This window comes from Ambystoma mexicanum, chromosome 6q (assembly GCF_040938575.1).
Source record: "Ambystoma mexicanum isolate Mex_15411 chromosome 6q, UKY_AmexF1_1, whole genome shotgun sequence".
NCBI lineage: Eukaryota > Metazoa > Chordata > Amphibia > Caudata > Ambystomatidae > Ambystoma > Ambystoma mexicanum.
In genome coordinates, this window is record NC_090937.1 from 851,426,524 (window position 1) to 851,442,793 (window position 16,270).

At 48.8% G+C, this 16,270-nt stretch overlaps 2 non-coding genes and 1 pseudogene across 2 annotated transcripts; all 3 read left to right on the top strand.

Moving 5' to 3' along the window:
- Window positions 1–119, top strand: LOC138517145 (small nucleolar RNA SNORA26). Its single transcript, XR_011282396.1, has one exon. It is a non-coding gene; the product is annotated as a small nucleolar RNA SNORA26 (small nucleolar RNA).
- A 5,406-nt stretch (window positions 120–5,525) lies between these two features.
- On the top strand, window positions 5,526–5,656 carry LOC138517138 (small nucleolar RNA SNORA26; annotated as a pseudogene).
- Window positions 5,657–6,468: 812 nt separating this feature from the next.
- On the top strand, window positions 6,469–6,588 carry LOC138517133 (small nucleolar RNA SNORA26). Its single transcript, XR_011282393.1, has one exon. It is a non-coding gene; the product is annotated as a small nucleolar RNA SNORA26 (small nucleolar RNA).
- Window positions 6,589–16,270: the final 9,682 nt, after the last annotated feature.

Here is a 16,270-nt window from a genome sequence, read left to right on the forward strand (position 1 = left end):
GGTTAGTGCAAATGCAGGTTACTGCAAGCGCCTAGCAGCTTATCACTACAAGCACTTCTCACTAAAACCTGGAGTGGAGCTTTGATACTCTGCACCGGATCCTGTCGTGAGACACATTTCACTCCATGTGAGATTCAAATGTTGTTGCTTGGTGCTTTGATGTGAACTCTGGGGCAACTAGAATTTAAAGTAATCGTCTGTCAATTTCTAATTCCTCTGACAAGTCTAAGGTCTTGGACTAACCTTGACAACCCATACTTTAAGTATTCAGCAATTACTGCATTGCCTTGTGTAGCATTTTTTTCAGCTGCGGGTACGCCCGCAGTGTTTTATACTTGCAAAACATGATTTATTGTTTTGAATGTGTTTGATCACGTTTTTGTCCTGTATTGGCTTTCCATGTAGGTGTGGCGTGAATTTCAAAAATGGACAACTCCTCCAAAGCAGCCCATGTTCATTAGAAGGTAATGTTGCCTTTCTCTTAACAATATGTCAACTTGCCGAGTCACTAAACCATGGCCCATCCGTTTCTTAAAAGGCCGTTGGATCCTTGACCATCAATACAATTGTGGATTGCCATATTAAGATATCAGTTGGATGCCTTGGCCATGCTAGTCCTGTACAAAATGCCACTCTCACAATCACTTATTTGAAATCTAGTATTCCGTGACGTAGCTTGTGAATTTGCTACATTGAGGCATGATTAATCTGTCGGCTGCTTGCCTGTGTAAGCATGATGGACCACCACTCTCTGCTTATTGCAATTTTTCAAGTTGCCATGGGCGTCCTAAACTACTTGCAACCTCAGCTGTCATCAGTTGGGCAGTAAAGCTTGAGGGGATCTTCAATTGCATTTCTTAAATTGTGTTGGAAGCTTTAAAAAGAGCAATGTTCCCATAACCCTCTTCAAGCTTTGCCCATTTAAAGCTTCACCATGCTTTGCACTTGCCAATACAGGAGGGGAGAACAAATTCCTGGAGTGGAGCCCCCAAAACTCTTCTCTGTTACATGTTGTGGGGCACAACATTTTTGTCCAATGTACTTGCATCACAAATCTAGTGAATCATTTAATCTGTCTGCCTCTGTCCACTTATGTGCTAAACAATGTTTTCAGTAGAAGGATTGTGTTTGCCTGAGATCCTGTACTTGAAATGGTACAATGAAAAATTGATCATGGAAGATACATCTACAAAGGAGAGAACCATTGACGCTACAAGGGATTGAAAACTACGTTCTGGCATGGGTTGAAATGCTTTAGTCCTCGTTTGTATGGGTATTGTAAAGCACAAACCTCGCTGGGCTCAATTGCTGTTGCGGGTACCCACGGTTAACAAGTGAGGTGCAGGGGTAGCAACAAAAGGGTAGCAGACCACCACAAGACTGGTGATCCCTATCACCCTGCCTCCCCGCTTTTTTAACTTATTTGATTGGCTATGTTTTGCAAAATTCCCTTTCAAAAGTTGTATGTTTCTATTTGAGGAGTAAATTGGTATAACATTTTTCTTTTTTTCTAGGTATGTTGTGTCTTTTGAGCTGTGGATTGCAGGAGTAAACATGAAACGCCTCTACTGGATGTATGCCTATACATTTTAATATTTGCATTGGCGCATGACAGGACTTTTTTCCTTAATTTCTTAACTGAATGGTATGCTGCTTTTAGTTGTCTATTGCCGTTACGAAAGTAACATTTTCTCGCTTAATGGCTAGGTTGATTGTTGTACCTTTCAAGAATCCTTTATTTTGACACATGCTTTATGGTTGGACCATCTTGATTACATTGTGCAATGGACAGTAACGTTGGTAACAGAGCGTCAAGGTTGCACCCTGGTTAATGCCGGCCCAGTCATCGCCCATGCACTCTACATCCACACGCTCAAAACCACCGACATCCTGGCCATCACAGAAACATGACTCGCGCCATCTGCGGGCCTGGCACTTTTCCATCACTATCCCTATTGGTTATGCTATATATTCGGAGAAGACTGGACAGAATGCAAAGGAGGCTGTGTTGCCTTCATAAATAAAGACCTGGTCCCATTTTGACCCATCACTGTATTACCAAGCCCACACTGCGATCAATAGTTGCCAAACTCAGTTGCTCACCCAACTGCTCCATATCGGTCTACCTGCTCTATGCCCCCCTCCTGCCACTGTGATGATGATGATACAAGTCCTCGCTGCTAACCACGAGCCTAAAATGCAGCTTTTGTTCCTAGGAGACTTCCATCTTGGTGTTACCCATTGGGTCTCATCCCTGGCCAAATCTACCTACACTTTTGGCTGCACCCAAAGGATTCCTGACCGCGCACATGCCCAAGGCTGCACACTTGATTGGTTACTAGACCATACTTGCAACATATCTGTAGTCTCCAATGGATTGACCACCACTGTGTATTTCCGCTATCCCTATGCCACAGACACAACCCCCTCCCCTCTTATTGCCCACATTGGCACGTAGCTGCTGCAATCTCACTAGTGACTGCCTTCTACCGCTGCTAATCACTAATCTCCCAACTCGCCACAATATCAACTTCTTGGTGAAGCACTACAATTCCTTATGAACGCACTTGAGTCATTAGCCCCCCTCAAACACGCAAACAAAAAAAACAAGCCACAAAAATTCCTGGTTCATCCCCCTAGCTTCACACTCTGGCAGAAGGAACTCACCACAACCAATAAGGCCTTATTCTCAGACCGGTCTACAAAATATAAACCAGCAGCTATCCACACAGCCAAAGCGGCATCCTACAATAACAGGATAATGGAAGCATCCTTCATGAGTTAGATTCCCCTACTGCACCCCATCTACTGTCATCAAAGATGACACCTGGTGCAGCAGCATCCAGGACTCCTTTACAGGCAACATAAATGCTAAATCTGACACAATCGCCTACAGCCCGCCACCATGCACCCCCAGTGTCTCCCCACTCGCATCTTTCATTTCAAGCACCATCTCTGAGCGTGACCTGACAAACAATTTGAAGGGCCTCAAACCCTCACAATGCAAAGGCGATATGTCCTGCAACCTTAGTGGAATGAGCGGTTATGCATGGAACTACATGTCCATGCCTCCTTCGCTGGAAACGCCATCCCTTCTACCCTAAGAATCATGGATCAACCCCTTGCTAAAATCACTTGACCCAGCCATCCACATAACTACCGACCCATTACCACTGTCCCATTTCTCCTGAGAATCCCAGATGGAGTTGCCTACGCACACATCTAGGTGTGACTGCTCTGTCCTCTGTCTCCACTATTCTGCCTCTGGCACGGAACAGTAACTTCACTCCTTGACCTAAAGAATTTTAGTGATACCAAAAACGATGCAGGAGAACTCTCTCCTGCTTCTTGACCTCTCAGCAGGGTTTGAACTCGTGGTTCACAAAACCTTATGCCACCATCTGGCATCAGTAACCCGCTTCTCACCAGAAGCTGCCTCTGGGTGGTCTCCTTCCCCGTCAATAGAAAATTGAGAGCTTTCACGCGCAATGCCTCAGTCCACCTTGTGACTCTACCTGTGGGATCCCACAAGGCTGTGTCTCATCCCCCTCCACCCCCCACACCCTCCTTTTCTACCACATGTATTCAAAACTGGGCAGTGGATGTTGTAGGGACGACTTGTGGGGAATTGGAGTTGGCCCCTGGGGGATGGTGGGGAAATGGCGCTAGGACCTGGTTGGGTGCTGGCGGGATGGTTTGGGCTCTGTAGTGAGGTGCCTGGGTTTAGGATCTGGGTTGGAAAGCGGGAGATGCAAGGAGGGGCCTGGCATGGTCTTGGTGTGGGCCTTAACTTTTGGGTGGGCCATGGGGGTGGGAGGGTCTCTGGAGGTTGGGGTTTTGGACAGGGCTGCTCTTGCTATGCTAAGTGGAGAGTGGGTTGGTGTTTGTCAGGGGGGTGCTATGTTGCTCGGGTGAGGTGTGAGCAGAGGGTGTTGGTGGGAAGTTGATGAGAGTGTGGGGAGGGAAGGATGGTTTACCTGCGTTGCTGGGTGGTCTCCACTGGTCCATGTTTTATTCTCCCGCTCTCTTGCTGCTACTTAAATGGTGTAGCAGGTGGGAGGAGGAAGGTTGGGAGGATAGCCTGTATGTTCGGGGTGGCTGAGATGGGTTGTGGTAGGGTCTCGGGCCTATTGGTGTGCCAGCGGGCGGCTCTTCATTTGGCCAGTGTGGCATGGTGACTATGACTAACCTGTAGGACGGGTACATCAGATTATGTGACTGCGTAGAGAAGCATGTCCAACGGGTCATGTTAAAGTATGGTACCACACTAGGGGACTGATTCACACAAGTGTTTTATAATGGTGCAATCCCATTGGAAAATGCTCTGTGAATCGGGCTTTAGGTGCCTACTTACCTGTCCTTGGGTAACTGGTCCGGGTATCGGGTTTGGGGCACCTGGATAGAAGGGGGAAGGCTGCCCAAAAAGGAGGGTACCACAGGCAGTAAAGTGTGGTAGCTCCTAGGTTTGGGACGCATGGATAGAGGCCTAAATTGGGGGGGGGGGGGTTGTGTATAGTAATGCAGGCAGTTGCGATAGCAGGGCAGAGGGGTAAGTGCTTTTTGCTGTGAGTACAACCGTGGTCAAATGTTGCTACCTGACTATGTGATATATGGTTCATTGACAGTTGGCATAGATGTTGGATGCGGCTAACATGAATGCACAACTGACGACCGGTTTTAAAATGGATGGGTCGGACAGCCTAATGGGGAGCAGTAATTGCTGGTCCCCATGTCCAGACTTGCTTACAAAGTCATTTGCTGCTGGTTGATGGCTTCAGGAGCTGCCCTTTGCCTCTCGGTCCTTAGCCGGAAAGGACTGCAACAGGCAGTGGGCTGCCCTGGAGTACTGAATTTCAGAAGTAAATAGTCCAGTCAATGGGTCGTGGTGGGCGGGATTTGTGGAACCAGGAACGGGCTTGGATTGGGGGGCAGGGAATGGACTCGCCGTAGCAGTGGGGATTTTGCAATTTGAAACATCCACTGGGGAACAAATGTTACCCCAGGAGGAGGCAGCTGGTATTGCAAGAGCAATGTTTTGTAAACTTATGTGAGAAAGATGGTCCGTGAATCTGACACAAGGTTTCTGAACGAGGAATCTCTGATACACTGGTTAGTCGGTACCCTACCACTATGCTATATCGCACAACCTGTCTGTCCGTGCAGCCTGCGGCACAGTTGTATTGTCTGATCGCCCTTGTTGCCATTAAACATGTTCTATGTCTCATGGATCTTTTGTATTTCCAGCGTTCACTCTAGCGATTGGGCCAAGCAACTTAGTTTTGTGGGTCTGTGCTCTGGTGTATGTTCCTCTGGGGTTGTGCCACTGACTCGGGTATATTAGCCTACGTGTAGCTTTTGCAGTAACTGCCACAGGTACATCTTCAGTTCTGTTAATCCAAAAAGCTTTAACTGCATTGTGCCATCACGTGGCTGCCTTTTACAATGCACAGACAACTCATGCCCTGATCCAGAGTTTTTTAGAGGCTACCCGTTTGATATGAAGTGGAACGCCTGGTTTTTGTAGGTTTGCCTTTGAATGTGAACTCTTAGCCCACCATAGTTTGTAGTGGCCAACAAAGGAGGGGAGAATATTTCTCACTAAAACCTGGAGCGGAGCTTCTCCACTCTGTGCCGGATCCTGTCGTGAGACACAGCACTTTAATTTGTCAGACATGCTTCTCAAAGTCTGTCAAATGTACTTTGTCATTGCTACTCTACTCATGGGGTTGCAAATCTCTAGTACACTCGGAAGGGCGTACACCTAATGAGCTCAAGCTCAATTGTGTTAAGTGCTTTCCTCTAACGCATAAACTGTCAGTATTTGACCCATCTATTATTGTAATTTTACAGGCAGTTCATGTATGTTTTATAATCGTGCATAGTTTCCTGACATTTTGAAGTGAGCAAAACTGCACTGTTTGAACATTGTTATAACACTTGTTTCTATTACAGATGATGCCAAATTGAAGACTTGCGAGGTCGTGGTTTTTTGCTACAAGGTATTTTAATCATGCCCTAATCCAATCTATTGGATTCCAATTAAAATCTGTTTTTCAAATGAAAATTGCAGCTTCGCACGACGAGTCGCTCACATTGGTCTTTTTTCTTTTTAAATTTTTTTTTTTAAATCCATGTGCCTACCACTGTTAAACTGACCTTAAATGTAAGTAACCGAACTCAATATTCTGTAACGTGTTGACTGAAACCAAGCCATTATTTCCTCCTGAATACTTCTTGCAATTGCACACCCTACTTGTTTATAATCCTTTCTGCTTCCAAACCCCTGCAGTTTATTGTGCATTCAGTTGGCTCTTTCAAATTCATCTGTGTGTTGTAAATGTCTGGATCACTGACCTGCTGCAGTACAGTTTGTTCTGAGCTGTTCTCGTGGCCTGCTATTTGCTTGAAGAAATTGCTTATTTTTGTGGTCCAATTTTCCCACTTTCCATCATCTGTCCCCTTCAAGCTTTGCCCATTCAAAGCTTCTCGTGCTTTGTAATGGCCAACACAGAGGGGAAGAGCACTTCTCTCTAAAACCTGGAGTGGAGCTTTGATACTCTGCACCGGATCCTGTCGTGAGACACATCCCACTCATGCGAGATTAAAATGTTGTTGCTTTACGGTGAACTCGGGGGGGGGGGGGGGGGGGGGGGGCTACGAGAATTTAAAGTAACCATCTTTATTTGTCATTTCTCTGACAAGTGTAAGGTCTCGGACGATCCTTGACAACCCACACTGCATTGCCTTGTGTAGCGTTTCTTCAGCTCTGGGTACCCCAGCAGTGTTTTATGCTTGCTTAAATGTGTTTGTGAATACGTTTTTGTTCTCTATTGGCTTTCTACTTGGGTGTGGCGTGAATTTCAAAAACGGGACAACCCCATTGTAAAGCAGTCAATGTTCATTAGAAGGTAATGTTAACAATATCATGTAAATTTGCCCAGTCACTAGCCCATGGCTCATCCTTTGCTTAAAAGGCCTTTTGCTCCTTGACCATGAATACAATTGTGGGTTGCCATATTATTGTACCAAGTTGGATTCCTTGGCCATGCTAGTCCTGTACAAAATGCCACTCAAACGGTTGGTAGCCATAACCCCTATTTTGCATGGAAGAACCCTTTCTGAGCTCTAGCCTTCTGTGTCATGTTAAGGTCAGCCATTCTGCAGATAATTGTAGAGTTAAACCTGTGTCCTAATATTTTTCACAATCGCTTATTTGAAATCTAGTATTCCGTGACTCGAAGACTTTGCAGTTCTAGTTCTTAAAGCAGCCTGTGAATTGCTACATTGAGGCATGCTTAATCTGTTGGCTGCCTGCTTATGTAAGCATGATGGACCACCACTCGGCGCTAATTGTAATTCTTCAAGTTGCCATGACTGTACTTGCAACCTCTGGTGTCATCCGTTGCACAGCAAAGCACGAGGGGATGTTCAATTGCATTTTTGAAATTGTGCTGGAAGCTTTAGCATTTCTGAAATTGTGCTGGAAGCTTTAAGTAGCGTAGCTCTCAACATGTAGCAATGTTCCCTTAAACATCTTCATGCTTTGCCCACTTAAAGCTTCATCATGCATAGCAGTGGCCAATATAGGAGGGGAGAACAGTTCCCACTAATTCTTGGAGTGGAGCCCCCAAAACCCCTCTCTGTAACATGTTGTGGGGCACAACACTTTTTGTCCAATGTCCTTGCATCACACATCTAGTGAATCATTTAATCTGTGTGCCACTGTCCACTTATGTGCTAAACAAAGTCCTCTGTTTTTAGGATGTTCTTAAGTAGAAGGCTTATGTAAACTTGGTTTGCCTGAGATCCCGTACTTGCATTTTGTAAAAAGGTTCAATGATCAATTGATCATGGAAAATACATCTACAGAGGAGAGAATCATTGACACTAGGAATCGAAGAAAACTAAGTTCTGACATGGGTTGTTTGGCAAATGCTTTAGTCATTCTTTGTATGACATTTATAAACCTAGCTGGGAGAAATGGAGTGCTGTGGGGGGCAACCAGGGTTAACAAGTGAGGTAGCAACAGATGGGTAGCGGACCACCACAAGACTGATGATCTTTATCACCCTGCCTCCCCACTTTTTTTTACTTTATTCCCTTTCAAAAGTTTTAATGTTTCCATTTGAGGTGCAAATTGGTAATGTGTTCATATATTTTTTTTCCAGGTATGTATGTCTTTCGAGCAGTGGATTGCAGGAGTAAACATGAAGCGCATCTACTGGATGTATGACTATACATTTTAATCTTTGCATTGGTGGATGAGGGGACTTTTCATTCCTTAATTTTATAGTATGCTGCTTTTAGTTGCCTATTGCGGTTACAAAATTAACCTTTTCTTGCTTAAGGGCTAGGGTGTTTGTTGTACCTACAAGAATGCCTTTCGTCCCTACCTATCCATGCAAAATTGCCTCTCCATAGCCAGAGCCACCATTGGGGCAAAACTGGACTATCTCAAAAGACTACAGATCATTCAAAATAATGCTTTCAGGGCAGTGCTGAGCATTTCCAAAAGGGAGCACATCTCCCACGCTAGGTGTGATGCCCACTGCCTCCCAGTCAAGGAATGTATTCTGTTCCATAACCCATAAATGCCTCTCGCTCACAGCCCCGTCATACATTCAGAAAAAATAAGCAGGACTACTTCATCCAGACCCAAACGTTTGCACCACTCCATAAACTTAATGTCGCCACCTTCAAAAGGACCAAAGCCGGAGGTTCAGGCTTCCAATTTGCTCCCCAAACATTGGAATGCCCTCCCTACGAACATAAGGAATGAGACCGCTCACTGATCATTCCGCAAAGCACTCAAAACTAAGCTCTTCAATTAGCTCACCCCACCTCACAAGGCCCCACGCAACAGCAGGTTACAGGAGTATTCTCGGTGTTCCTCTGTAACAACGGAACCCTCGAGACCTCTGTTTTCATATTCATTGTAACTTTGCCCACTACTTCATTGTCAAAATAACCATCAACTGTCTCTTATCTGGCTCATTGTAACCAAGAGCCACAGAGGAGAAACTGCCCTTCTCATGTAACCTTGCTGTAACAGCGCCACGATGCCCTTGTGTGCTTTATAAATGCAAATGAATATGGTTGAACCATCTTCATTATATTGTGCAATTGGTAGCAGAGCATCAAACGTGCATATGCATAGAGGTGTGTAGGCCAACACTGCCTACTTCCTGAACTTGTTTGGGGAAGTTGAGTCTGAATGCCTTGGAAGGTGGTTGAAATTTCCAGCAGCAATTACTTTCTTGGTGGTTACCTAGAGCATTTCTTCTGTTCTGGACTCCCCTGCCACCTCACGTCAACTGGTACCATCTAAACCTGCTGAATACTTTTATGAAAGTAGTGGGGCACACACTGACATTTAGTAGTTAGCCAGATATGATTTGCACTTAAGGTGTGATTGTGTCCATCTGTCCTCCCCACATGGGAGCAAAAGATCTGCACAGTTGCTTCCAATGACTTATCTAACAAGTCGACATTGATGCGTTGGTACCTGCATACGTAGGATAGCGAGTGTGCAGGTATGCGCTTGTCAGCCCATTTTCTAATTCGAAAAACCGCGAAATGCACTTCATTACCTCCTTCACGGAGGAGTCTTTGCATGTACCAGTGCAAGTTGCCCTGCTGTCAAATAATAAATGAACATGTCATTCGAGCCCATCATTCTTGTGGGCAGCCCTAAGTTGGAGGTTATCTGTGCTTTTCTGTAACTAGCCTGCTGGAACACACTTTCCGACAGCGAGGCATTGCCTTCAACAGTATCAACTGAATCCCAATTCTATGTAATTGTGTGTTCCTTGGTGGTAGTATGAGTAATGAGAAGCATGCGTAGTTTCATATGGTGGGTCTTTGGAAATCTGCAATTCACCTGACCAAACCCCTTTTGGAACTTTGTTTCTAGTCTCAACTGTTGGGGCTTTTTGTCTTCTATTGGCTGTCTGGGACGGTTTAACCCAAAGTAAACTATTTTGACCCTTCCCTAGAAATCCTTGTCCTCTCTGAAGTCCTACCATCTTCACAAGAGGACACAGTATACCCCGAGGGGATAAGAAGTGGTCCAGTGCTTCAAAGGTAAACCCTGTTGGGACAATCGTGGTTACACCAGGGTTGTAATCCCTGAAGTCTTTGATACAAGGCAGACCGGAGAGAGGACATTAGAGTAGTAAATCTTTTGGACGGGAGAACACTGTGCCTCATTTGTATGATTTACAATTGTTAGATTGCTCTTGCGATTCTGCATGTGCTATAAGTGTCCGAAGGAAATCTCTCTCGTACACTGTTGGTCAGTACCCTCCATGCTGTATTGCACAACCAACCAGATTTGGATGGTGATTTTGACTCTGCATCCTCCATCTCAGTTGCGTTGTACATTTGCCCATGTTGCCATACAAATCTTCTACCTTGATTGGTCACTTGTTTGTCTGACAACTGACCCTAATAAGGTCTTGATAAAGGATATATATATTTAGCACAACCTACCAGTGACTCTAAAACTTTACAACTAGAACAGGAGTTTCTGCTGTTTGCTTGTTTGTTTACAAATGCAATACTGACTTATGCACAGTCATTTCAAAGAGCATGAAAATGATGGCTTTATGCATTTGTATACACATTGTTTTGAAGAATTTGTCGTTTATGGACATTCTTTTGTAGGTCTATGTATTAAAATATTTGAACATCAAATTAATAAATGCTGCAAAAAGGTATTTTTAGAAAATGTATGTGTTTTTGCATGATTTGATCAGCGAATATACCGGCTCTCCTGCTGAGGGTAAGAATGGGCGTATTGATACATGCCCTGCAACCAAAAAACTGAATGCAAGCAAGAGAAAATGTATTAAGGAGCAAAAATGAGCAAGGTCATGGGATACCTGGCTGATGAGCGAAGGGTGAACACACACCTATGGGGGTTACACCTTGGTAAGTGTGTACACGTTACTGTAAATTAATTCTGACAAATGTATCGGGACAATTCTGAGTACTGCAGTCAGATTTTTAATAAAACTGCAGTTTACGTGTTTGTAGATACACTTAACTAGGAGTTACACAAGATACAACAACATTTGCACATTTTTCAGGTATAGTAACCAGTTTGTAAGTGACAAATTTCAAATATTTGTAGCGTCTTTCGAATGCTTACACATCCACTGAGGGGTCCTTGGGAAGGAGACCAGTGTATTTAGTGAGGTGATAGCATGTAATAATCAGCACATGTACATCAAAACAATGTAGGGTTGAACAAGGACAACACCGACAATAAAACAGTCAACACAACAGTATTTCGGCCAGGAGGTGAGCTGGGATAAGCTCTGATGGTGTGGCCGTCATCAGGACGAGATATTCCAAAGCGGGAAGTATCTTGTGAGGTCCGTCGAGATAAACGGAAGAGATGTTATAGGAGTGGGCACATTCGTGGTTATCTAGCACAGGTAGAGGTTTAAATACATGAAGGGCCGGTGCTTACTGGAACTTGGGAGTGCAGTGGCTCAGGGAGTAGCAGTGTCAGGAGTACACTGGAGGATTTTCGAGGTCCTAGAAGTGGCCGTTCCTGTGGAAGTAGGAAGGACATGGAAGCTGTGTTAAGCCATAAAGAGTGGGGGAGCAACTAAGGGTTAAAAAAGGGGTAAGAGCAAAGCTTACCTTAAGGAGGCCTGTTCTTGCACAAATTATGGGTGGAACAGGCTGGTGTGATGAATACGCAAAATCAACCGCAAGCGTGAGGGGCTGTGGAAAAAAGAACATGGGGCTCTTACGGGCCTCGGAGTATAATAAATGTCATGGTGCACATGAGGGTTAGTGAGGCGTGCAGGTCACAGATGGCCACAGATGAGATGTGGCGGTTAAAATCACAAGTCTTTGTCGACGATGGAGCTGGTGGCGGCAACTCTCTCAAAGGCTCAAGGGGCTGACCCGGTAAAGGTAACCCACAGCGCAGAAAGTTTCCCTGCCTCTGAGGTGGGAAATCGCTGCAGTGACTGGTGAAGTCTGCTGGCACGGCGAAAAAGAGAATGCTGGCTCAACCCCTCAGGATGAGAAAAGGGGAAGGGGCGGCAAGGAGGCTCCGGACCAGCCCAATGCCGTGTCGCAGGCCATGGAAGTGTAGTCTACGGATGACAAGGACCTGGAGTCCTTACACACGGTCCACCAGAATGTCGGCGCAGGGCCTAGTGTTCCGATCGTCAGCACAGCCGAGGGATGTATCCCTGGACATCTTGTCCACCCTCTCCTGTCTGAGATCCAGAGGAGGATGCCGCAAGGGCCTGTCCAATGTTTCCTCAGGCCCATGACCAACCGCTGACAAAGATGAAGTGCCATCCAGTGCCTCTGTATCCGTTTCCCCAGCAGGCTGACACTGGGATGGATATGGCCAAGACGAAGGACGATGATCTCGCCTGAGTGGGCAGCTGATCCACGCACCCTAGAACGTCACCACCGGACGAGGTGGGGTCGTTCCATTCCATGATCGCCAAAGCCCCTGAGCTGAAAGAAACCAGGAAGGAGGGTTTCCTATACCAGAGGCGTGGGGCAAAGAGGAATACCATTGTGGCGGTGCCCCTCCTGGGTGACGGGGGGGGGGGGGGGGCAAGAAGTACCGGATTCCGCACCCAAGTGCCTTTTTGGAGTTCTTCCGACGACAAGAGGATGGAGGTGATCTCCCTCTTCCAGGAAGGAGAGGTAGCGTCTGATCACACCAGTGGTGCTGTACGTTGCTGACACGGTTCCGGCAGATGGGGGGGGGGGGGGGGGTGGGCGGTGATGGTCTTTGTCACCAAAGCGGGTTGAAGGCCACACATTTCTGCCAGGAGGTCCAGACTAAGGTGCTGGACATGCCTTTTGACAGAACCTTTTCGGCAAGGTTGTCGATGAGTCCCTACAGGTCAAGGCGGATACCGAGACCACATGTTATGCTGGAGAGTTCCCAGGGCACTGTTCCTCCAGAGGAAAGTCATGCAGGTCTTTGAAAAGGTTTCAACCCAGGAAGCCCATATTGTGTTCCCAAACGTACCATGGAGGAGGACATCATTGCCAGCAGGGTGCTGATGCTGAAGCAAGTCTAAACCTGCCAAGACATTGGGCCCCCACCTGTGCACCCCGGTGGGAGGCTAACTGACTAGGTTCGTCTGCTTGTGTGTTAAGATGACCACCGACAGATGGGCGCTTGATGCGCAAGGACATACCCTGAATTTCAACATGGGTGTGCGTGGATCCCTTTGGTGGCATGTCGGAAGCAGCACATCCCACAGCTCTTGGAGGGGGTACGGGCCATGCTGCGAAAAGGTGTGATAGAGCTGGTTCCCCTGTGACTGCAGCGCTCTGAAGTCTATTCCAGATACTTCTTGGTAAGAAAGAAGAATTGGGGGGGTGGTCTGGAGGCCCATTCTAGATCTTTGACTTCTGAATAAGTACCTCAAGTGTCAGAAGTTGGATGGTCCTGTTGCAGCGTGTGCTCGGCCAACTGGAAAGAGGGGATTCTCCAGCATGGGGTCTGGCATGGATTCACATGCTCATGAATATTCCCCGTCGTCAGGCTGGGAATCCTCGGTAAAGAAAAAACCAGTATCAGTTTCGTTTCTGATCTGTCTTTCGTAGTAATAACCAATCACTGGTCTCTGCGTCATACTGACCACAGCCAATGACTGCCCTCTACCTAAGCACCGCCTCTGGCAGCCATCTTCAGATTTTTACCGCACGTTCATGTGTTGGGATCCTCGTGCTATTGCTCTCGAGCGTTAGTGCTATTTTTTCGCGCTTTTTCACAAAAACTTCGATTCTTTCGGTCAAAAGAGCCTCAAGCTCCACCGATACTACATCCGATCAACGGGGACCCGTGTCGGATTCATCTGTGCCCCTCAAGGGTGAAGATTTCGTCGAGCTACGCTTCGGAGGACTCCAGAAGCTTCTCAGGCCCGGTCTCGGAGATGGCCCAGGAGAAGGGAAGCTCGACGCCCGGAAAGCTGTTCAGGGCCTGCCCTGGATGCCAGCTGCAGAACGTCTTCAAGGAGGACGAACACTCTTTCTGCCTTTACTGCCTTCATGGGGACAAGACGCACGTGGAGAAGGACTGTGCGTTTTGCGGCAACATGTCGGAACGGACCATGAAGGACCGCCATCAACGTCTCGCCAGCTGGCTGGAGGGTAAGAGCCCGTCTGGCGAGAAGAAGAAGAAATCTGAGCGGTCTTCTAAGACCTTTGAGGGCGCCCCGGCGACGGGGGCCCAACATAAGGCCAAGCACCGCGAGTCCGCTGGCACCGGGAGCGCCGAACGGTCGGGCTCTACGGGCGCCAGGCAGGGCGCACCCTCCCCGGCACCATCAACCACGAGCCAACGCTCTGGGTCGGGTAAGAGGAAGGCCGAGCACCCGGCGAAGCTCCTGGAGAGATCCCGGTCGAGCTCTAAGGCAGAGGAGGAGCGTGGCAGTGCCCCCTCCCTCAAGGATAAGGCGGTGAGCGCACCTAAGGTGGTGAAGGCCTTGATCCATTCGACCAAGCCCTCTATCGAAACGGTCGCGGCGGCCCTGGCCCAGCCTGTGGAGGCTGCACCAGTGGTGGCGGCCTCGGGGCCCAGAATCTCCCTGCCTCCTCGGAGGGAGTCTTCTTTCGTGCCCATCGATAGGACCCCCGTGAAACCCTCCGTGGGGAAGAAGGGGGGGCAGGGCATCGTCGTAGATTCGGCCTCAACCTCAGAAGAGGAACTGATCGAGGTCTTAAGCCACGGCCTAGGCGTGGAACAAGACCAGCCCGTCGGAATGGGCCCCGACGCAGGTGACGACGACGACATCGTCGAGGATACCGACGGGGCCCCTGCTCGCCCGTCGGATTCCCCTCTGCCAGCGCCGCAAGACAACTCAGCGGCCATTTTGTTGGCTATACAGTCCTTATGCTCCGAGATAAGGACGAGACTACCGTTACCGACGGAGGAACCTCTCCCGTCTGGGGATCCAGAACCGGGACCTTCTGGTGTTCCCCCTACCAAGAAAAGAAGGATTCATCCACCGCCTCCTTTTCAACCGTCGCGCCCCGTCCAGCCCTCCTCCCCGTCCACCCGAGGGGATGATACGGGGACTGACACGGCGGCGACGGGTACGGACGACGAGGCATACGACGAGGATTTTCCGTCGTCGCCTCCCACCAGGGCTTCTCCGCCCGACGAGATTGGATCGTTCCACTCAATGATCGCCAGGGCATCCGAGCTTTTCCAACTCTGCCCTGAGGAGAAGAAAAAGGAAGGCTTCCTTTACCAACGGCGCGAGACCAAGAGGAAGACGGTCCTCGCAGTGCCTCTGTTGGACGACATTTGGGATGAGGGCCTTTCCCTCCTCAAGAACCCTTCCACGACGCCAGCGAGAAGAGACCGGTACGAGAAAAAGTACCGGGTCCCGGACTCGGCCCCCCTATGCCTCCGGGCGCAGCCTACCCCGGACTCCGTCGTCTCCGCGGCAGCCAGGAAGAAAGCGGGGGGGGGTGCGGCCTCCACGTCGACTTCCCCGCCGGACGGCGAGGGAAAGAAATTGGATACCATGGGACGCAAAGTCATCTCGTCGGCGGCGACGACGATTAAAGCGGCCAACGCCTTGGCTATCGTGGCCCGCTACGACAGGGAACTCTGGTACAAGATAGCTCCCCTGCTGGATTTTCTGCCGGACGACAAGAGGGCGGAGGCCCTTGAGATCCTGCAGGAAGGTGAGGTGGCCTCGGACCACGCCATCACCGTGGCGACGGACATCGCCGACACTGGGTTCCGCCAGATGGGCAACGGCGTTTGCCTTCGACGTCGCGGATGGCTCAAGGCTACGGACTTTCGGCAGGACGTCCAGACCAGGGTCCTGGACATGCCCTTCGACGGGAACAACCTGTTTGGGAAGACAGTGGACGACTCCCTTCAGGCCATCAAGGCGGATACTGAGACGGCCCGGGCCCTTGGAGTACTGCAGCAACGGCGGACGCCCTTTCGGAGCGGCGGAGGCAAGGGCGCCTCCAAAGGTTCCGGCGGCGGTTTCGCTTCCTACCGTCAAGCGGCCCGCTCGTCGTCGCAAGAGGCCTACAGAGGACGAGGCAAGTCTGGCGGACCCCGCCGTCGTCGCCAAGGAGGCCAAGGCGGCAAGGCCGCGTCCAAGCAGGATTGAACCGGCCGTGGGGTCGGGCCCCCACCGAAGCACCCCGGTGGGAGGCCGGCTGGCGGGCTTCGTCAGCGTGTGGGAGTCCATCTCCACCGACCGTTGGGTGCTGGACGCCCTGGCCCGGGGCCACGCGCTCGAGT